This window comes from Protopterus annectens, chromosome 1.part2 (genome assembly GCF_019279795.1).
Source record: "Protopterus annectens isolate FY-2018-M chromosome 1.part2, PAN1.0, whole genome shotgun sequence".
Taxonomy (NCBI): domain Eukaryota; kingdom Metazoa; phylum Chordata; order Ceratodontiformes; family Protopteridae; genus Protopterus; species Protopterus annectens.
This window is the reverse complement of record NC_056727.1, coordinates 208441139-208464030: the sequence shown is the minus strand read 5'-3', so window position 1 is coordinate 208464030 and position 22892 is coordinate 208441139. Positions and strand designations below refer to the sequence as shown.

At 46.3% G+C, this 22892-nt stretch overlaps 1 protein-coding gene and 1 non-coding gene across 3 annotated transcripts in view; one reads left to right on the top strand and one right to left on the bottom strand.

Annotated features, from left to right (window-relative positions):
- The window catches only part of MDH1 (malate dehydrogenase 1), a 214860-nt gene that overhangs the window by 126792 nt on the left and 65176 nt on the right, over positions 1-22892 (bottom strand). The window lies entirely within an intron of this gene.
- TRNAC-GCA lies at positions 21423-21494 on the top strand. Its single transcript has one exon. It is a non-coding gene; the product is annotated as a tRNA-Cys (tRNA).

The window sequence follows — 22892 nt, the reverse complement described above, 5'->3', positions numbered from 1 at the left end:
GCCCAGTTCCAGAGAAGAGGTTACCTGGGGGGGGGGGGGGCTTTGTTGATAATATATTACAAGAAGTGATACAGAAAAGAAGAACCTTACATTTTGCCCTCATTCTTACTGAGGGTAACCAGGGTGAGAATGTGGTCAGTGATTCCAGTATGGACACTGTTACACTTGTGCGGTTATACATGCCACCAGTTTCATTACTTCTTTTTCTAATGACAATAGTGCTACAAGAGCTACACTTAATAAAAACTGCATCACAGAACATCATCTGCATCCTTATGTATCAGTGTGGGGCATTCCTCTCAGTATGGATCATTCACAGTTGCAGTTTATGTTTGCCTTTGGTGACACTGTATAAAGATAGCTCTGTTTCAGCCACTTGAAATTCACCCAGATGTCAAGAATCTGGCTTTCAAGCTCACTCCTAGCCCTCAACGAACACCTTTTCAATTCTCTTCCTTTTTTTGTCTAACATTAAGGTTTGCTAGTGGATTTCACAGAGAAGGCTATAGCAGGGGCTTTTCAGTAGAATCCTTAAAAATAACAATAAAGCAAATAAAGGTCAGCACCACAAAGGCAAAGCATGATAACAGCTGGAATGTTTCAGCATTTACATTTTGGGATGAACATTCACTTGCAATCTTCTATGCACAGAAAACCTCCAGCAAAATGCACTTACACAGTTAATCCATTTAATACATTTCATTTATGTGATGCCTTTGTGTCCCTGCTTTGTTATAACTGACTATTTTGAAAACAGTCCTTATCTCTGAAGGCAAACTTTTTGAAATTCTGATTTATCGAGACTGCAGCCTTCATATCGCTACAGAACACATTTCTTTCCAGAGTTTTCCACTGACTTGAAACCTAGCGCTGTTGGGGGCATGTGCACATCCCCAAGCATACTACAGTATTGCACCATTTCTGGGTAAACAGGGACAAAAAAATCAATAAAACTGAAGTTTAAAAAAATTATTCTCGATAAAGACTTTATTATTTATGTCTAGCAATTAAATATTTTTATTGAGGGAAGCACAAGATATCCATATGGGTAACACCATGAATGCTTTTCCTCTTAGCAGTTTCCTTAACTATGAGTGCAGATGCAAAGGGTAGAGAGGAGGGGAACAACAGAAACTGCAGCTGTTACAGTTACAGTTTTCAAGGCAGCAACATGTAGGGTAAAAATAACTATTAGGAGTCACAAGTATTGATAAACAGCAAAACAATTAATACAAAATTACTAATTATATACATAAATTTGTTCTGATAAATTACCCACATGTTCTTGACTACACGTAATAATATTTTCTCACTATTTTTCTGCTGCTAAGCCATACTTTATAAGATACTGTCATGGCAGTCAATTAGTGCCCCCAGCCTAGAATCCTTAGCTACAACGGCACATACACTATTAGGAAACATCATGGGATAATAATATGTACCTATGTACCCTGTATATGTGTAAGTAAAATGGCTAGTGAATAGTGAGCATTTTTAAGCAACTGTTATCATATCCACACATATTTGCATTAACACCAAAACAATAGTAAAACTGGTCAGCACACTATGCATTTCAAGCATTACTATGAAATGCAACATTACAGTAAATATGGAAGGGTTGGTACTTGCAAAAAATTAACTACCTCTACAATTAGTTTTGGCGATATCAGCATACAGTTCTGAAAGACTACTTTTTTCATACTGTGGGACATAGACTGATATGCAAGTTTGAGACACACTGAGACAGCACTGGTTATATTGGTGACAATACTGTTGCACCTGCTTCTTACTGTTTTTATGAGATTATTGTTAGAATTTATAGTGATAAGCAGCCATTGTAGTTTGGCACTACATATTACAGACATGACCATAACTTGACATATTCAGGCAAATGCTACAAACACTGTTTTATACAGATACCAGGATAAACTGTTCTGCAATGATACTCAAGTAGTGATACTGCTTACAAAAGGAGGGTGTGCCTTTAACTGTACAAACTAAACTGGATAACCCTTTGCCATATAGTAGTATGCACAGAGATGTATGCAGTGTATAGCAGGCAATGTAAAAATGATGAGAAAGGTAACAATACTGAGTTTACTGTTTGTCTGGCACCCAAGCTATGCCCCAAATGTCCCCAATTTTTTAAAATCCCTAGTAATACCCAGTGAACTAATGTTGTGCCCTAGCAGATTAGCTAATGGCTACCACTGTTCCCTTGGGAGGAACAAGTGAGAAAAGAAAAGGTAATGATGTCAGTATCCTGTGAACCAGACGGGTCCAGGGTTTTCAATAAGCCAAAGGGTCTACAATACATGTTAGGATATGCCTCCTTTATAACATTTTGACACTAGGTTTGAGGGCCCTGTATTTTGACTCAGTGACCAGCTTGGTTTATTCTTATAGTCCTTAAAAAGGTTTTTTGAGTGATAAAATCCCCTTACACCTAGGCCTTATAACATATATCTGTGCTCTACGTTTCTACACACACAACTTAGGCTTCCAGAAATGTAGCTCCTCTTTCAAATGTATTTGAAAATGAATTTCTTACAGCAATAACACCTAACAGTGGGTTACTCACCGAGGTAGCAAACTTGTAAAAAGCACCTTATAGTAGAATGTAATGCATACTTGCACACTTTAACAGCAGGCTTTGAGGAGACAGAGAAAACTGGTAAATGTGCCATGAAGACAAAAACATAAAAGAAAAAATTTTTAAAAATTAAACAAACTGATTCAATGAATGTTGCAAAACTAGAAGTTATGTACTCACCATAACGTTCGATGTATGTGGTCCATCTCGCCTCACATACTTACTCATGGGTTCGGAGCCGAACATCGGCTCCGACTCGGCCAACTTATTTTTCTAGCACAAAGTCTCTAATTGGCTGGGCTAACCTGGTATCCCATGTTGCACTGCTGCATAGCCCCAGATCTAGTTTGCAGCAATCCATAGTCACACCTCATGCACAACCACAGTTCAGTAAGGTAGAACACTATCCAGGGTAGCAAAGAAAAAAACAACCAATACCGAAAGGTACTGAAGACCAATGTCGCCTCCAAATCCTCCAGGAGGGGGGACAGGTGGGAGGGAATGTAAGAATGTGAGGCGAGATGGACCACATACATCGAACGTTATGGTGAGTACATAACTTCTAGATGTTATGTGGTCCAATTTTGCCTACATTCTTACTCACGGGATAGCGTCCCCAGCACCTCTATCCTGGGAGGCTCAATGGAAGATGCTCCTGAGAACAGTGGAACCAAAGTAACCCCGGCCCCTAGAAGCCACGTCTAATTTGTAATGAGTATTAAAGGTTTGTGGAGAAGCCCACGTGGCCGCAGCTCTAATTTCATCCAAAGATAGCCTGTAATGATAAGCTACTGAAGCGGAAACAGGTCTGGTGGAGTGAGCCTTGACGGGGAACGGTAAATTTCTGCCTGCTGACGAACAGACATAGGAGATGCAATCAGAAATCCATCTGGAAATTGTAATCTTAGAAATAGGGGAACCTGTTCTATTTTCTGAAAAGGACACAAACAGTTGGTCAGACTTACGAAGTTGTTTTGTCCTCTGCAAGTAAAATCGAAGCTGCCTGTGTACGTCCAACTGATGAAATTTAAACTCTGCCTTGTTGGAAAATTGAGGGATGAAAAAGTACAGTTTTGTACCTACCATAAATGTAGATGTTCGAGTGCTAATACAGCTGCAGTCATAACAGATGGGTTCTCCTGCCATCAGGCGGGTCCTCGGTCGGCCGAATTCCAAAGTCTAGGTCCGGCGTTGGTTGTCGTCGCTTCTTCCCTGACGTCAGTGTGACAGGGGTATAAAAGAACCAGCTGACGCCATTTTCTTCAGTTTTTCTTGCCCCAGATGTCAGGTGCCCCCAGAAGGAAGGCAATACATAAATTAGTGTAATAAAGCAATGCCATATAATCAAAATACAGTAGTGCAAGCAAATACATCATGAATGAATACCCCAATCTGGTTGCATGAGGATATGTCAGCCAATAGGCCTGTCCCAAGAGGGGAAGGAGGGAGGGAAACCTGGACTGCAGCTGTATTAGCACTCGAACATCTACATTTATGGTAGGTACAAAACTGTACTATGTTCATCGTGCATACAGCTGCAGTCATAAAGCTAAGAAAGGGGTGGTAGGCACTAGGTGGAACTAGGAGGAGCCAGAATGCCCTGCAAGACTGCAGTGGCAAAGCCCGCTCTAGATTTGGAGTATAGTGGAAGGTGTTAGTGCTTGGAGAAGGTATGCACAGAACTCCAAGTGGCTGCTTCTAAAATATCTTTGATAGGAACTCCTCTGAGAAAGGCTGCAGAGGTAGCTGTGGTCCTTGTGGAGTGAGATCTGATGCCTGTAGGTACAGTTTTGCCATGAAAAGAATAGCAAAAGCGTATGCAGTGGACTATCCATTTTGAGATTGTCTGTTTGGAAATTGGCTTTCCTTGAGCTCCTATAGCATAGGACACAAAGAGCTGTTCTGATTTTCTGAAAGGCTTTGTTCTGTCCAAATAACGCAGTTGTCTGTGGATGTCCAAGGAATGTAGTAATCTCTCCCCTTTGTTTTGAGGATTAGGATAAAAGGTAGGTAAGTGTATGGCCTGATTCAAAGCTACCCTGGATACCACCTTTGGCATAAAGGACGGGTTGGTTCGTAAGGAAACTCTATCCTGATGGAAGATGATAAAAGGCTGCACAGCCATGAGAGCTTGTAGTTCTGAAACTCTACGAGCTGAGGTAATAGCCAGAAGGAAAGCTGTTTTCCAGGACAAATATTGCAAATCTGATGAGGCAGCTGGTTCAAAAGGAGACAAGGTCAGTTTTTCCAGAATGAAACTGAGATCCCAAGCAGGTATTGGTTGTTTCCTTGGGGGTTTTAGATTCTTAGCCCCTCTGAGGAACTGTCTTAAGAGGGGGTGAGAGAATAAGGGTGGATCAGTGTTGTATTCTGCAGAAATGGCTGAGGCATGGATTTTGATGGAGGAGAATGAAAGTCCACTGCTTAGCAGCTCAGCTAGATACTGTAATATTTGAGGTAAATTCAGTTTTCCAGGATCCTGGCCCTTTTTCTCATTCCAGACACAAAACCGTTTCCATTTTGCGGAGTAAGCTTTCCTAGTAGACGGCCTTCTGGCCTCCAAAATGACATCCTGCACCTCCTTGGAGAGTAGGGTCTGTTGTGATGCTAAGGAATCTTCCATGCGGCTAGATTGAGTGTTTTTAGCTGACTGTGAAGAGTTTTGAAGCTGTGCTGAGTCAGGAGAAGAGGCATTAGAGGCAGGGTCCATGGTGGGGAATCATCAGGCTCCTCAGGAGTGGGTACCAGTGTTGTCTTGGCCAGTCTGGAGCAATGAGAATCATCTTTGGTCTGTCTGCTCTGGTTTTCAATAGAACTTTGGGCAGCAGAGGAAGAGGTGGGAAGGCATAAACTGTCATTGATGTCCAACTGAAAGAGGGCGTCCACTCTCCAGGCCTTTGGATGGAAAATCCTTGAGCAGAATTTTGTCAATTGGTGATTTTTGTGGGAGGCAAAGAGATCTATGTCTGGCCTTCCCCATGCTTGGATTATCTCTGTAAAAACTTGAGGATGCAACTTCCATTCGTGTGGATCTGTCATATTTCTGCTTAGGTTGTCTGCCAGCGTGTTTTCCTTGCCTGGCAAGTACTGTCCTTGTAGTTCGATTTGTAAGTCCATGGCCAAGCTCCAAAGTGACATGGCCAGTCTGCATACGGGGTATAAATGTGTTCCTCCCTGTTTGTTTATGTACCACATAACTGTGGTGTTGTCCGTTCTTATTAATAGTTGACCTGGTTGCAGAAGGTCTTTGAAAGCTATAATATCATTTATTACTGCAAGCATTTCCTTTTGATTGATGTGAAGGTGCTTTTCTTTTTGGGACCATTTGCCCTGAATGCACCGATCTGTCATGTGCGCCCCCCAGGCGTAGTCCGAGGCGTCTGTTGTGATGACTTGATTTGATTGAGGCTTGCTGAATGGGAGACCTGTGTTTGTTTGGCATGCTTGAGCCTACCACATAAATTCCTTTTGAAGACATGGAATTAGTGGTATTATTGTTTCCAAACTATGGCTGTGTTGAGACCATAGGTTTTTCAGGTACCATTGAAGTTTCCTCATATGCAGCTTTGCATATGGGATTAGTAAGATGCAAGATGCCATGAATCCCAGAGCCTGCAGGATTGTCCTTGCAGTCAGCCTGGTGCAATTTGCTAGTGCTCTGAAGTATTGAGTTAGTTGCCCCTGCTTCTCTGGCATGAGGTAGGCCATCTGGGTGTTTGTGTCCAAGTTGGCACCCAGGAAAATTATTTTCCGAGAGGGTATTAGCTTTGATTTCTTTTTGTTGACTGTGTATCCCAGAGAGTTCAACAACATTATTACATAAGCCAGATGTTTCAGAAGAATGTGCTTGCTGTCTGCTTGGATCAGGCAGTCGTCCAAATAGGGGTATATTTGTATCCCTTGAAGTCTGCAGTAGGCAATTACTGATGCCAGGCATTTCGTGAATACTCTGGGCAGTAGAAAAGCCAAAGGGCAATGCAGAGAATTGATAATGGGTTGAACCTGCAAGAAATCTGAGGTATCTTCTGCAATTTTGTCTGATTGGGACATGCAGGTATGCCTCCTTGAGGTCCAATGTTACCAGCCAAGACTCCTTGCCCAGCATGGGAAGAAGCTGCTGTAGAGTGAGCATCTTGAATTTTGGTACGAGTAGAAATGTGTTTAGGATGGATAGGTCCAAAAATAGGTCTCCATTCTTTTCCCTTCCTTGGTACCAGGAATAGTCTGGAATAAAAACCTTGACCTTGTTCGTGCGTAGGTACCTCTTGAATAGCTTTCATGTCTATGAGATCTGTAATTTGCCTTTGTGCCTCTGCCCTTTGATTGTGTGGCAGGTTTGGCATGCCTCTCATTTTTGGAAGGGTGCGAAAATGGAATCTGTAGCCTCTGTTTATAATGTCCAGGATCCATTTGTCTTTTGTGACAATATGCAAATTTTTTTAAAATAATGCCAGTTTTCCGCCTAAGGATGTTGCCATTTGAGTCTTGCTTGGCATGCAAAGGGGAAAGTCATTGGACTTGCTTTCTGAATGGTTGCGAGTTATCCTCACCACCTCTTTGTGTAAGAGCTTGCCATTGTCTGCCTCTAAACGATCCTTGGGATTGTCCACTGCCCCTCGGGCGCCTGTATCTACCTCTTTGGGGTCTGTCCGTGGCTGGAAAGGACCAATTTTTGGAAGGCCAATTTCTACTGAAGCGTGGGGGTTGTACCTGTAGAAAATCTTTCACAGTTTGCATTGATTTAGCCTTTTCCTCCATTTTCCTTAATACCTCCTCAGCATTAGCACCAAATAATACATCCTTTTGTAGAGGGGCATCTAGTAATTTAGCTTTGACATGATCTGGCAAGGTTTGTTCCTTGAGCCAGGCATGTCTACGTATGACTGATCCTGTAACAGCAGCTCTACATGAGGCCTCTAGAGCATCAAAACCACATTGTAAGATATGTTTACCCACTTGTTCTGCACTATGCATCAAATCCTGCAACTCCTTCAAGTCTGGTTGTTCAGGTTGTGACATTTTACTTTTCAATTGTGATAACAAAAACTGTTGGTATTTTAGCATATGGAACTGACAGTTTAATGCCCTCATGGTTAAGGTAGCCGAGGTATATACCTTTTTACCCCACCTTTCTAAGGATCTGGAATCTCTCTCGGAAGGTAATGGATTTTTAGCAGTGGAGGCCTTAATTCCCTTGGGGCCCTGTGAGATGGTTTCTGGGTCAGCAGCATGGCTTTTGTATAGAAATTGGTGTGAGTCAGGAACCCTGTAGTACCTGTCAGGCTTGACTGGGGCTGGAGGTAGAGAATCCGGGTTAAGGCAGGCCTCCGAGTACACATCATCTAGTATGTCCAAGACAGGAGGTATAGCCAGAGGCCTGTGCTAAGGTAGCAAGAGAAATTCCCTAAGCCTTTTCTTGGAATCTGAATAATCTTGGCCTTCCCAGTGGAAGTGTTCCCTTAAGGTATGCAAAGTTTCCCCAAATGAGTAATCCTCTGGGAGGGATACAGAGGGAATGGACTCCTCTGCATCAGAGTCTTGAAAGGGAGTAAGAATGTTCCTGATCATCAGAGTGCTCTGAAATAATGGAGCCCTGATCAGAGGAGGGGATTCTTCCTCCACTCTGGGCCTTTGTCCGGGGGTTGAGAACCCCTGATAAGAGTAATTAAATCCTCAGCCATTTTAAGCATCTGTTTTTTAGGCATGGGGCCTGGAGATGGGCCCTGTGTAGCTTGTCTCTTAGAATGCATGGCTGCTTTAGACTTAGTGAAAGCCTTGATGGAAAAAGAAGAGGAAGGTCTGAAGACACCTTGAGAGGAGGTAGACCTGTCCACATTTTGAGATTCACCGCCAAGAGTGGCTTCGGTATCTGTAGTCGGGGTGTGGGCCAAGGAGCCTGCGACCTCGGGCACAGGAGACACCGCCAATGAAGTGTCGTCGGTAGTCAGGGGCTACGTAGGCGCCTCGCTGAGAACTGGACCATGTGTAGTCGGCTTTGGTGTGGTGTCGGTAGAAGCCGCGGACCTCGTGTGTTGGCCCTTATCTTTGCGCTTTTTAGACAAAACTGGAGTTGGAGTATCCGACGACATAATATAGTTAAATGTTTTGCCAAAATAATGCTGGGCGAACTCCGCCCGACGCTTAATGGTGCGTTTGTTGAATGTAGCACAAAAGCGACAGACCGAGACGTCGTGGTCTGGGCCTAAACAAGGAGTACAGAGGGAATGGAAATCCTTATGCAGTATTTGCTTCCCACATGAAATACAATTATTAACTTTGTCTGACATCGGTCTGAGGCAAGAAAAGTTTCCCCAACGGGGTACTTAGCTTTCAAGAAGACTTTGGTTTCAAAATTTTCGTAATTTCAGGAGCTGGCCGACCGGCACTTGCGAACTGCTTCTGCTTCAGGCACCGCGCGGCAAGAAAGACTGAAGAAAATGGCGTTGGCTGGTTCTTTTATGCCCCTGTCGCACTGACGTCAGGGAAGAAGCGACGACAACCGACGCCGGACCTAGACTTTGGAATTCGGCCGACCGAGGACCCGCCTGACGGCAGGAGAACCCATCTGTTATGACTGCAGCTGTATGCACGATGAACATCTGGCAGCTCAAGAGACTGATTGAGATTAACGGCAGAGGTTACTTTCGGAAGAAAGGACGGATTAGGTCTCAAGGAAACCCTGTCCTTATGAAAGATTAAATATGGGGATTTGATGGACAACGCTTGAATCTCCGACACCCGTCTGGCTGATGTGATGGCTATTAAGAATGCAGGCTTCCAAGACAGAAATTGTAATTCACAGGTGGCAGCTGGCTCGAAAGGTGATGAAGTCAGGGCTTGTAAGACAAAATTTAAATCCCATGGCATGATGGGTTCTGACACAGGAGACCGTAGTAACAAGGTGCCCCTCAAAAAGGCCTTACATAGTCTTTGAGCCATGAGAGAAGGTATGGAAATTAGAAATAGCGGCTAGCTGGACCTTAATGGTTGCAGAAGCAGAACCCTGCTGAAAAAGTATGGATAAAAAATCTAAGACAGCAGGGATGGGGGCTGTGAAAGGATCCAGTCCCTGGGCCTCAGCCCAAATTGAAAATCTTTTCCACTTGCTGGAATAAATCTTCCTGGTAGAAGATTTATGAGATGAAGATAAAATGTGTACTACCTCAGGTGAAAAACGATGAAGTCTGACTAAAGATGGAAGTGGAGTAGCCAGGCTGTCAACCTGAGGGTCCGCAGGGAGGGATGGGACTGTCCCGACATGTGTGTCAGTAGGTCTGGCACTGGGTCCAGAGTCCAAGGACTGTCCACTGCATACTGATGAAGAAAGGAGAACCAGACTTAGCGAGGCCAGTGTGGGGCAATTAGAATCATCTTGCTTCCTGAGGAAATGGCTTTCTGAATCACTCTTGGCAGCAGAGGAAACGGAGGGAAAGCATAGAGCAGACCGGGAGGCCACTCGTGGACTAGAGCATCCCTGGGTGACTCCCTCTGTGGGGGGATGAGAGTGAAGTAGTTGCTGCACTTGGCATTGTGGGGATTGGCAAAAAGATCGCAGCAAGGCTGACCCCACCTGTTGAAAATCTGTTCCGCAACTCGGCGGTTCAGGGACCACTCGTAAGGCATCAGAATAGATAGCCTGTCTGCTATCACATTGGCCTTCCCCGGAATGTGCGTTGCCACTAGGAACCATCGGGAAGACACTGCCCACTGCCACACTCGCATGGCCTCTCTGCATAGGGGTAAGATTTGGTTCCCCCTTGCTTGTTCAGGTACCACACCACGGACATGTTGTCCGAGTGAATTGCAATCGTTCCTAGGGGGAGAGTGCTCTGCAGTGCTTGCAACGCCAGTAACACCGCTCTCATCTCTAGAACACTGATGTGCAGATGTACCTCGTGATCTTGCCACATGCCTTGGACCGTCCTGCCAAGATAATGCCCCCCCCCCATCTGGGAGGCGTCCGTGGTCACCGTGGCAACTGGTGGCATAGGAATAAACGGATTCCCTTTGTTCAAGTTGGCGTTGCGTAGCCACCAACAGAGGTCCTGTTTGCACCAATCGGTGAGTAGGATCAAATGGGACAGGGGAAGTTTCTGAAAGGACCATTGGGCAGAGAGGAGCCACTGCAGAAGCCTCATGTGTAATCTGGCTAGAGGCACTAACATAATGGTGTCTGCCATGGATCCCAGGAGCTGCAGAACCCATCTGGCCTGAACCTTCTTGAGGGGTAACCGCACGAACCTGACCCTGCAACACCTCTATCCTTTCTTGGGGCAGGAATGCCCGCATATGAACGGTGTCTAGCTCTGCGCCTATAAATGTGATACGCTGTGAGGGCAGCAAGGCAGACTTTCCCCAGTTCAAAGTAATTTTTAGTTGATGAAAAAGGGCAATGGTCGTTTCCCTGGCCTGAATGAGAAGATGCCTGGTGGGGGCGGTGAGGAGCCAGTCGTCCAGGTATGGAAACACTTGGAATCCTTGATGTCTCAGGTGAGCTGTCACCACTGCCAAACACTTGGTGAACACCCTGGGGGCTGTGGTGAGACCAAAGGGCAGGGCACGAAACTGGAAATGACTGTCTCCCAGTCGGAAGCGTAAGTGACTCCTGGATGCCCTGTCCATTTTGATATGGTAGTAAGCATCCTTGAGGTCAATGGAGCACATCCATACTTCTTTTCCCAGTAATGGAAAAATAGACTAAAGCGTGACCATTCGGAACTTAGACTTTAGAACATAGCAATTCAGTCAGCTGAGATCCAAGATGGGTCTCAGGTCCCCTGTTTATTTTGGCACCAAAATAGTCTTGAGTAAGTCCCTAATCCGAAATGGTCTGAGGGGACAGGTTGGATGACTCCTTTTTCCAGCAACTTTGAAATTTCTAGTGTTGCGTGATCCCTTTGACTGGGTGGAACGTCTGGGATACTCTTGGCTGGCAGGGGGTCTGAAAACAAGGGGATGGAATAACCTCCGGTAACTATTCGAAGCACCCATCGATCCTAAGTGATACTTGCCCAGGCATCCAGGTACAACGAAATGCGGCCCCCGACTGGCTCTGGAATAGCACAGTCGGGCAATACATCAGGGACGATGATAGGAAGGCCCGCAAAAGAAATCACGGTCTCCCGAACTGCGAGGGCCTCCTCTGCCCCTAGGGCGGCATCTCCCAGAATAGCCCCGCCCTCCTCTGCCTCTGGAGGGGGACTCACCTTGAGCGGTAGGGAAAGACTTCTGTGACTTTTTGATCCACATTTTTCCTCCCCTCTGAGCCTTGGGGTAAGGCCTAGATGGAAGGGAAAAATGGACCCCTACGGCAGACAGGGTCTTCCCCTCTTGCTCGCATTTGGTGAGGGTGTCTTTCACTTTGGTCCCAAAGAGTGAGGACCCATCAAAGGGGGAGTCAGTGAAGGAAGACTTGAAGGCCTCTGCAAAATGACACAGGCGCATCCAGGCTTGCCTCCTGAGGGCTACACCTGAGCTAGCTGCCCTGCTCTCCCCTTCGGCTGCATAAGATATGAGCCTCATGGACGAGTTGACAATCGAGCCAAGAGTAGACAGCTGGGCGTTAACCGTCTGTGTTAACGCCTCAGGTACGTTACCTGTTAGATTATCTCCTAACTCTTTAAGGAGATCTCTCTGGAGCCGAGTAAAATGACAAAGATAATTCAGAGACCGAAGGGTGAAGGTCGCTGAAGAGAGGGTACGCTTCCCATACTGATCCATACTCCTGGACTCCTTGTTAGGAGGATGGACGGAGGAAGAAGACTCGGCTACTTCCTGCTGAGTGGCCGCCGCCACCACCATGGCATCCACAGATACCCCTTTGGACAGGAACACTTTCCCAGGGGGAGCTGAAAGAAATTTATTAGGGCGTCTGGGTATAGGTTCTACCGAGTCAGGAGTCTCCCACACCCTTCAACAGATCAAATCTAGGAGCTCATCGAAGGGTGGAGACACCCAGGAGGCGGAGGGTTGAGCCCCAAAAGCCTTGAGGAATACTGACTCCTCCTCAGAGGGGGTTTTGGATGACCAGCTGCCTCTCTGCCTCAAAATTTCCAGGATGTCGGAGAACGAGATGTCATCGGAGGACGACTTGGTGACCCCTCTGACTCTTCAAGGTCGGTATCAGAAGTTGAGACTTGTCCTGGAAGTCTATGTGCTTCCTCTTGCACAACTTCTTTCTTGGGAGCTCCTCATGCACAGACTCCTCGGGGCCCTCAGAAAGTTGAGGACCGCTCATGGGGGTTTCCCCAGACCTTGGGGCTCCGCCGTCAACCGATAGGGGGACATCAGAGGCTCTCGCCGGTGTGGAAGGGGATGGAATGACCGATCCGGGTGATGTCACTGAAGATCTGGCCAGTGCGCTCCTCATGGCCTCGAAGGTGGGCCCCCCCCCGAATCCGAGGACCGACCAACCTCTGAGGCCACGACTGGAGCCGAAGTTCCTCGAGCCGAAGCGCCGAGAGGGAGGCTTGGAACCGACATAAGTCCCGAAGTATCCCCGTCGGGCCCGACAGGGGAAACCCGAGTTCCGAAACCAGAGGACGGAGCCGACACGGTTGGAGCCAACGTCGGCACCAATAAAGCCTTAAGAGGTATCGGAGCCGGCAGAACATCACTCGGATCAGAACACTCCGGCTCCGAAGACAAGGAGGTGCTCAGAGGAGGAACCATCGGTGCACTCATCGGGACTGGCTCCGGAGCCGACTGGGTCGGAGCCAAAAATAATTTTGCCAACACAGGCGACTGCAGGAGCCACTGGACCACCCTATCCACATTCAAATCAGAGAGTCTGGAGGATTTGGAGGAGAGAGAAGGTGACTGTGATCTCCTATCTGGAGATCCATGTCTAACACTAGGAAACTGGCTCCGAATGGGCTCTAACAGAATTTGAGCCGTGGCTGACTCAAGAACCACAGCTACCTCCTGCGGCCCCGAGGACAAGGGAGGCAAGGAGATAGAATCCAATTTGGTAGTCTTCTCCGGTGGCTCTGATGAAACAGATGGAGCCGGAGATCTCTTCTTAGCCTTAGAAGTCTTGGCTTTAGTTTGTGAACCAGAGGAAGAGTCCAAGGACTCCTCAAAGGAAGGCTTTAGAAGACCCTTCAGTATAAGTTTATTTTTTCTTTCCTGTAGCACCCTCGGACTGAAGGCATGACAAAAGCTACAGGACTCTTGTAAATGTATAGCCCCCAGGCAGTAAACACAAACGGAATGTCCATCTGTCATGGACATCTTGTAGCTGCATTTAGAACATTTCTTAAACCCAGAGGGTTTATGTTCCTTTTGCTCCTTTGACATATTAATGACCACTGCACACAACAGAAACAAGCAACAGGACCCTAGTCCAACAACGGTTAAGGTGGGAACTACCACTAACAACTACTGACAAGAATCTCTAACTTAAACGATTCTTGAGACGACTAACCCACACACACAGAAGCGAGGAAAAAACGCTTTTTTTTACACAGGAAAATTAGGACAAAACTATACAACTGAGTGAGGACTAGGTCCTCTAATTTAAACGGGCCTAGCCCGTCGGAACAGAGGGATACCAACAAAAATCACTCACACCACAAGACACACTAAACAACAAGAGCAAATAGCTATTAAAATAGCTTTTGTGAGGACAAAACACAAATATCAGTGAGAAAAAAGAAGTTTTAAAGCTACTTAGACACAGCCAAGCGAGACCACTTCCTAGCTACAACAGTGACAAACGAGATCTGGGGCTATGGAGCAGTGCAACATGGGATACCAGGTTAGTCTAGAAAAATAAGTTGGCCGAGTCAGAGCTGATGTTTGGCTCCGAACCCGTGAGTAAGAATGTAGGCGAGATTGGACCACATAACATCAAGAAGTTATGTACTCACCATAACGTTCGATGTATGTAGTCCATCTCGCCTCACATTCTTACCCGTGGGTTCGGAGCCGAATATCGGCTCCGACTCAGCCAAACTTTTCTAGCTCGAAGTCTTCTATTGGCTGGGCTAAGCAGGTATCCCATGGTGTACTGCTCCATATCCCCAGATCTAGTTTGCTGCAATACTCATTCATACCCCATGCATACACCACATCCAGATAAAAAGAATAAGCTAAAGTAAAGGGAACTCTGTAGATAGAAACCTAACCTCCAGATCCTCCAGGAAGTGGAAAGGTGGGAAGGTAAGTAAGAATGTGAGACGAGATGGACTACATACATCGAACGTTATAGTGAGTATATAACTTCTTGATGTTATGTAGTCCTATCTCGCCTACATTCTTACCCATGGGACAGCGTCCCTAGCACCTACATCCTGGGTGGCTCATAGGAAAATACTCCTGAGTACTGTGGAGCCAAAGGACGACTTGCCCCTAGAAACCACTTCCAATTTGTAATGAGAAACAAATGTGTGAGGAGAAGCCCAAGTAGCTGCAGCACATATATCATCCATTGACAATCTGGCTTGATAGGCTGTAGATGTAGAAACAGCCCGAGTAGAGTGAGCCTTGACCGGAAATGGCAGATCTTTTCCTCCTGCGTGGTAGGCGAAAGAGATGCAACTAGATATCCATCTGGATAGGGTGATCTTGGAGACTGGGGACCCAATTTTGTTTTCCGAAAAGGAGACAAATGGTTGATCAGACTTTCGGATATCTTTTGTTCGGTGCAGATAGAAACGTAACTGTCTGTGTACATACAATTGATGAAATTTAAATTCTGCCTTGTTTGAAAATGACGAAAGAATACAGGCAACTCAATGGATTGATTAAGATTAGACACGGAAGCCACTTTAGGAAGGAAAGAAGGGTTTGGTCTAAGAAAAACCCTGTCCTTATGAAAGATTAAGTATGGAGGTGTGATAGAGAGGGCTTGAATCTCTGAAACTCGCCTTGCTAAAGTGATTGCTGTTAAGAAGGCTGTTTTCCAGGTCAAAATTTTCAATTCACAGGTAGCTGCAGGCTCGAAAGGTGGTGAAGTAAGGGCTTGTAGAACAAAATTGAGATCCCAGGGCATGATAGGTTCGGAGACCGGGGGACAGAGTAACAGAGTACCTTTCAGGAAAGCCTTACAGAGTCTTTGAGCCATGAGACTAGGCTCATTAGCAACATGAAAATTAGAGATTGCTGCCAATTGAACTTTGATGGTAGCTGATGCAGAACCCTGATGGAAAAGCATAGACAAAAACTCCAAGACTGAAGCAATTGGAGCTGTGTAAGGATCAATCCCTTGAGTATGCACCCAAATAGAAAACCTCTTCCATTTGCTAGAATAAATCTTCTTAGTAGATGTCTTATGAGAGGAAGATAAAATGTGAACCACTTCCGGTGGAAATTTATGAAGCCTAACTAATGATGGAAGTGGAGTAGCCAGGCTGTCAACCGGAGGGTCATCAGAGAGGGGTGGAACTGTCCGACATGTGTGTCAGTAAATCTGGTTGAGGGTCCAGAATCCAAGGAGTGTCCACAATGTATGGTTGAAGAAAGGGGAACCAGACTTGACGAGGCCAGTGTGGAGCAATCAGAATCATTCTGCTTCCCAAGGATTGCGCTTTCTGAATCACCTTTGACAGCAAGGGAAATGGAGGGAAAGCATAAAGCAGACCGGAGGGCCAATCGTGAACTAGAGCATCCCTGGGTGACTCCCCCTGTGGGGGGATCAGCATGAAGTAGCTGCTGTATTTGGCATTGAGGGGCTGGCAAAAAGGTCGCAGCAAGGCTGACCCCATCTGCTGAAGATTTGCTCTGCAACTAGACGATTCAGGGACCACTCGTAAGGCATCAGAATAGCTCTGCTTAGCCTGTCCGCAATCACGTTGGACTTCCCCGGAATGTGCGTTGCCACCAGAAACCGTTGGGAAGTTACTGCCCACTGCCACACTCGCATGGCCTCTCTGCACAGGGGGTAAGACCTGGTTCCCCCTTGCTTGTTTAGATACCACACTACTGACATGTTGTCCGAGTGTATTGCAATCGTCCCTAGAGGTAGAAAGCTCTGAAGTGCCTGCAATGCAAGTAGCACTGCTCTCATCTCTAGGACGTTGATATGCAGATGTATCTCGTGATCTTGCCACGTGCCTTGGACTGTCCTGCCAAGATAATGCCCCCCCCCCATCTGGGAGGTGTCCGTGGTCACTGTGGCAATCGGGATGGGTGGAATGAAGGGCCTTCCCCCGTCCAAATTGTTGGTGCAAAGCAACCAACTGAGGTCCTGTTTGCATCTGTCCGTGAGCAAAATGGGGTGAGAAAGTGGAAATTTTTGGAGAGACCATTGAACAAAGAGGAGCCATTGGAGAAGTCTCATGTGCAATCTGGCTACAGGGACCAACATAATTGTTGCTGCCATGGTCCCCAGGAGTTGGAGAACCCATCTTGCCTTCGCTTTCCTCAGGGGCATCAGGATGTGTATCTGTTGTTGTAAGACTCTCATCCTCTCCTGCGGTAAAAATGCTCGAATTCGAATGGTGTCTAATTCTGCTCCTATAAAGGTGACACGCTGCGAGGTCAACAAAGCAGATTTTTCCCAATCTAGTGTTATGCCCAACTGTTGACATAGAGTGATGGTAGCGTCCCTGGTTTGAACTAGTTGATGCCTGGTGGGGGCGGTAAGGAGCCAGTCGTCCAGATACAGAAACACTTGGAATCCTTGACGTCTCAAGTGAGCAGTCAACACCGCCATACACTTGGTGAAAACTCTGGGGGCTGTGGTGAGATCAAAGGGCAGGGCTCGAAGCTGGAAATGACTGGCTCCCAGCTGGAAGCATAGGTGACTCCTGGATGCCCTGTCCATTTTCACATGGTAGTAAGCATCCTTGAGGTCGATGGAGCACATCCATACCTCCTCTCCCAACAATGGGAGAATTGATTGTAGTGTGACCATACGGAACTTGGACTTCTGTACATAGTTGTTCAGTTGGCTGAGATCTAATATGGGTCTCACGTCCCCTGTCTTTTCGGCACCAAAAAGAATCTTGAGTAAGTCCCTAATCCGATTTGGTCTGAGGGGACACGCTGGATGGCTCCTTTTCCTAGCAGCTTTGAAACCTCTGAGGCTGCTTGATCCCTTTGACTGGGTGGAACATCTGGGATTTTTCTGATTGAAGGGGGGGGGGGTCTGATGTAAACGGAATGAGATAACCTCCAGAAATTATTCATAATACCCATCGGTCCTGGGTGATGCTTTTCCAGGCTTCCAGATATAACGAAATTCGATCCCCGACTAGCTCCGGATAAGCACAGCTGGGCACTCCCTCAGGAATGAGAGTAAGGAGAGCCACGAAAGGAATTGCGGTCTCCCGCATTGCGGGGGCCCCCTCTGCCTCTAGGGTGGCGTCTCCCTGAATAACCTCCCCCTCCTCTGCCTCTGGTGGGGGACTCACCTTGTGCGGCAGGAAAAAACCTCTGTGATTTCTTGAACCACATCTTCCCACCCTGCTGGGCCTTGGGGTAAGGCCTAGAAGGAAGGGAAAAATGGACCCCTACGGCAGACAGAGTCTTTCCCTCTTGTCTTTCATTTTGGTTCCGAACAAAGAGGAACCATCAAAGGGGGCGTCAGTGAAGGAAGACTTGAAGGCTTCCGCGAAGTGACAAAGGTGCAGCCAGGCTTGCCTTCTAAGGGCGATTCCTGAGCTTGCTGCCCTACTCGCTCCCTCGGCTGCATACGAAATGAGCCGCATGGAAGAGTTGACAACAGAATTGAGGGTAGACACCTGGGCGTTAACCGTCTGGGCCACCGCCTCAGGGACGTTACCTGCAAGAGTATCTCCTAACTCCTTGAGGAGATCTCTCTGGAGCCGAGTGAAATGTGACAGATAGTTCTGTGACCATAAGGTAAAGGTTGCTGACGACAGGTTACGATTCCCGTACTGGTCCATGGTCCTAGACTCCTTGTTAGGAGGATGGACGGAGGAAGAGGTCTCTGCTACTTCCTTCTGAGTGGCCACCGCCACCAACATGGCATCTACAGGGACTCCTTTGCACAGAAACTCCTTGTCCTGGGGAGCAGAAAGAAACTTGTTGGGACGGCTGGGTACGGGCTCCACAGAATCATGGTTTTCCCACACCCTTCGACAGATCAAATCAAGGAGCTCGTCGAAGGGTGGGGACACCCAGGAGGTGGAAGGCTGAGCATCAAAGGCCTTAAGGAAGACCGACTCCTCCTCGGAAGGGGCTTTGGACGGCCAGTCACCTCTTTGTTTCAGTATCTCCAGGATGTCGGAGAAGGAAACATCATCAGAGGATGACTTGGGGGACCCCTCAGAGTCCTCGAGGTCAGTATCAGAGGTGAGGGACTCATCCTGGGAGTCTATGTGCTTCCTCTTGCACGTTTTCTTTCTAGGGGGCTCCTCAGGCACGAACTCTGAAGGGCCCTCAGAAAGTTGGGGACCACTCGTGGGGGTATCTAGCCTTGGTGCTCTGCTGTCCATGGATAGGTGGTGATCAGAGGCTCTCACCGAAGTGGTGGGGGACAGAGTGACCGACCCGCCTGATGTAGCTGACGATCTGGCCAGCGCAGTCCACATGGCCTTGAAGGCAGGCCCCCCCCCCGAGTCCGAGGACCGACCACGCTCCGAGACCATGACGGGAGTCGGAGTTCCCCGAGCCAAGGCACCAAGAGGGAGACTCGGAACCGAAATACGTCCCGAGATGTCCCCCTCGGGCCCGACTGAAGAATCCCGAGTCCCGAACCCTGAGAATGGAGCCGACGGGGTCGGAGCCGATGTCGGTACCAATGGAGCCGGAGGGGCCATCCGAACCGGCCTAGGAACATCACATGGTGTGGAACACTCCGGCTCCGAAGACAGAGATGCGCTCGGAGGAGGAATGATCGAAGAAGGGGTCGGGACGGGCTCCAGAGCTGACTTGGCGGGAGCCGAAAACTATTTTGCCAAAACCAGTGACTGGAGGAGCCTCTGGACCACCCTATCAACATCCACATCCGAAAGGGTCCTGGAGGATTTGGAGGACAGGGAGGGAGATCTAGATCTCCTCTCAGGAGAAACTGGTCTGAGACTGGGTGATCGGCTCCGAAGAGGTTCCAATATAATTGGAGCAGACGCTGGTTCCATCAACACCGACACCTCCTGCGGCCCCGAGGACAGTGGAGCTGAGGAGGTTGATGCAATTTTTGTGACTTTCTCCGGAGGCTCCGATGAAGCTGACAGAGCTGGAGATCTCTTTTTAGACTTGGATGACTTAGACTTAGCACTGGGAGAAGAATCGAAGGCCTCTTCGAAAGAGGGTTTCAAGAGTCCCTTTAAGAGCAGTTTATTCTTTCTCTCTTGGAGCACTCTGGGACTGAAAGCATGGCAAAAACTGCAGGACTCCTGCGGACGAATGGCTCCCAGGCAATAGACACAAATAGAATGCCCATCGGTGATGGACATTTTGTACCCGCATTTAGAGCACTTTTTGAAACTCAAAGGTTTGTGCTCCTTGGAATCTTTGGACATTTTTCACAGCAAACACCAACAACTCAACCTAAGAAACGGTCCGACAAGAAACTCACAGACGCTCAACACCACAAAAAATGCGGGAACCAGTTATAAATTGTAACTGAACACACACACTAGAGACACACACTGAGAGAAACTATGTCAAAAGCCTCTAACTAAAACGGTTAATGACCACAAGGTAAAGGAACAGAACCAAAACTCTAGCTTAAACGGTTTAGTGAACAGACAGGGCAAAAGGACTAGGTCCTCTAACTAAAATGGGCCTAGCCCGAGGGAACAGTTAGCGGGATACCACAAAACAAGCACACTACCAAAAACCTAAACACTACAGACAATAGCTATGAAAATAGCTTTTTGTTTATGAACAAATTTTTCTCAAGACAAGAAAAAGGTACTTAGCCACAGCCAAGAGCGAGACCACGTCCGAGGTACACGAGCAGCAAACGAGATCTGGGGATATGGAGCAGTGCACCATGGGATACCTGCTTAGCCCAGCCAATAGAAGACTTCGAGCTAGAAAAGTTTGGCCGAGTCGTAGCCGATATTCGGCTCCGAACCCACGGGTAAGAATGTAGGCGAGATAGGACTACATAACATCGAATATATTGCCAACGCTGACTTCTATTTCTTGACAGTAAACAAGTGAGGAACAATTCATGCACTACCAAGTAGAAATGTTAAAAAATAAGATTCTTATCAGAATATGGATATGCTACACTAGACACCCTCAGGTAGGATAATGTGTACCAAAAAATTGGGTATTACAAAATGTTTAAGTCAGACCAGCCATACAAATATATTGTAGTAGCCATAACAAAATACAGGCTTTAGCTACACTACTCACATCAGTCGCCCTGCTAGACAGGGGTCCAGGGAAGTAAATACTGTGGGATGAAATAGCCAGGGAATTGTTATGGCTACGCTTGTATAGGCCCTAAGACTGATAGCCTAGTACCAACTTATGAACCTATGAACCTACTATGCCTCTACTTAAAGTATCTCAACACTCAGCGACTCCTAAATTTAAAAACTATACTGCTATCCAGCTTACTGCAGCAGTAACTTGCAGCCTTGGAGATTGCACGCTTATATATCAGGGATGTATGGGGGGGGGGGGCAGCCCTCATGTAAAAACATTAGTAGCCAGATCACTTTCAGTTACTACCAAGTGGCAATGAAACTGTCAGAGATATGTTTAATTTCAGTAAACCAAAGCAGACGTATTACTATTTTAATACTCAATGAAAAGGCAGTACCTCAAAACAAACATTGGGTATCAGTTTCACTAGCACTAGTAATGTATGTAAAATGTGACAAAACAAATGTTATCAGTCATAATCTAACAAAGATTATTGTGTCATCATCTATTTATCAAGATAGGCTGCATCAAGTGGAGTGGGGATATAGCTCAGTGGTAGAGCATTTGACTGCAGATCAAGAGGTCCCCGGTTCAAATCCAGGTGTTCCCTGCAAGGGTGGCATTTACACAGATGAGTGGCCTAATGGGTACTGCACTATTTTGTAGTTGACAGTGTCCAGGGTTTGAGACTTAGTGACAGAAGGGTCAGTATTATTAAATCAGAATTTCAGTGTTTATACATCTACAGGACACAAAGTCAGTAATAAGTTTGATGTCTATATAACACTTAAACAAAAGGACCAACTGGATTGTCTAACAGGGAAGGTCTTGCCCATGGGATGCTGCAGCTGTCTACACCACAATATGGCTCTGTGGGAAAACAGAATCACATTGAGGACGAGGCATACCAGCAGTAGGAAAGATGACAAAAACAGGGATGTAAAACAAACCCAAGGCATTACCGAGGGACAAAGGCACGTGCAGTAAGAAATCAACTTTTAAAGAAATATTCAGGGAATGAGGAAACAACAGAAACATCAGAAACTGCACAACAAACCATGGTCAAGCAGTGGATACTGTATTTAGATTTTAGAATGGACATTTAAATACCTCTAAAAATGGATTAAGTACATTACTCGGTAGCTGGGTAAAATCCTAAAATATATTAAAAGCAGCTGAAACAGAAGTCAGTATGTGATAATTATGATGTTCCACTGCCAGACCAATCACTAATCCCAGTGAGACATTGAGACAATGGCATGAAGCCACTGCTGATGACACTACTTTTGCTGAAGCAGAAGTACACCCCCCTTACAAATAACAATGTGACCAACATAAGAAGACAGACAAAAAAACAGAATCTGATAAATGCTAAATTAAACCAAATTTCTAAATAAAAGGCAAACAGGTCCAAGGTCGCCAAATCGGGATAGCTTGCAGAGGTTAAAGTCCTGAGGTAAGGTATTTGTATTGCGTACAGCTGAATTCAAGGACAAAGATTCTGAGTCCTACAGATACCAAGAGTTGGTAAACAAAGAATGAAATGGCTAAGGCAAATTGGATCTTAAGTAAATTTATCAGTAAATGATTAGGCTAGAGTCAGTGTAAGGTCACCACTCATGTCATGTGAGGATTAAAGTACTAGTAACATTTACAAAAAGGTAAACCTTATTTATTTAGTTTCAGTTTGATGACCGGGGAGGTCCACTGGGCTCAAGGAGCCCATTTTCAGTGGAGGCCCGGGGAGAAAAGCTCCACAAAACATAGCAGACATAGTAACAATTAAACAATTAGTAAAAATTATGTAGTAAAACATAATCACAGTAGAATATCAACATAGTATGGTATACCGTGCATATTTACATGTAAATACAATTAGAGGCCGATAATACAGAGTCACCATTATACTGAGGTTTTAAATCTTCTGAGAATGCTATGAAAGAAACACTTGTAAGAAAACAGTAAATATGATTGAACTCCTATAGGGTAAGGTGGAATGTATATGCAT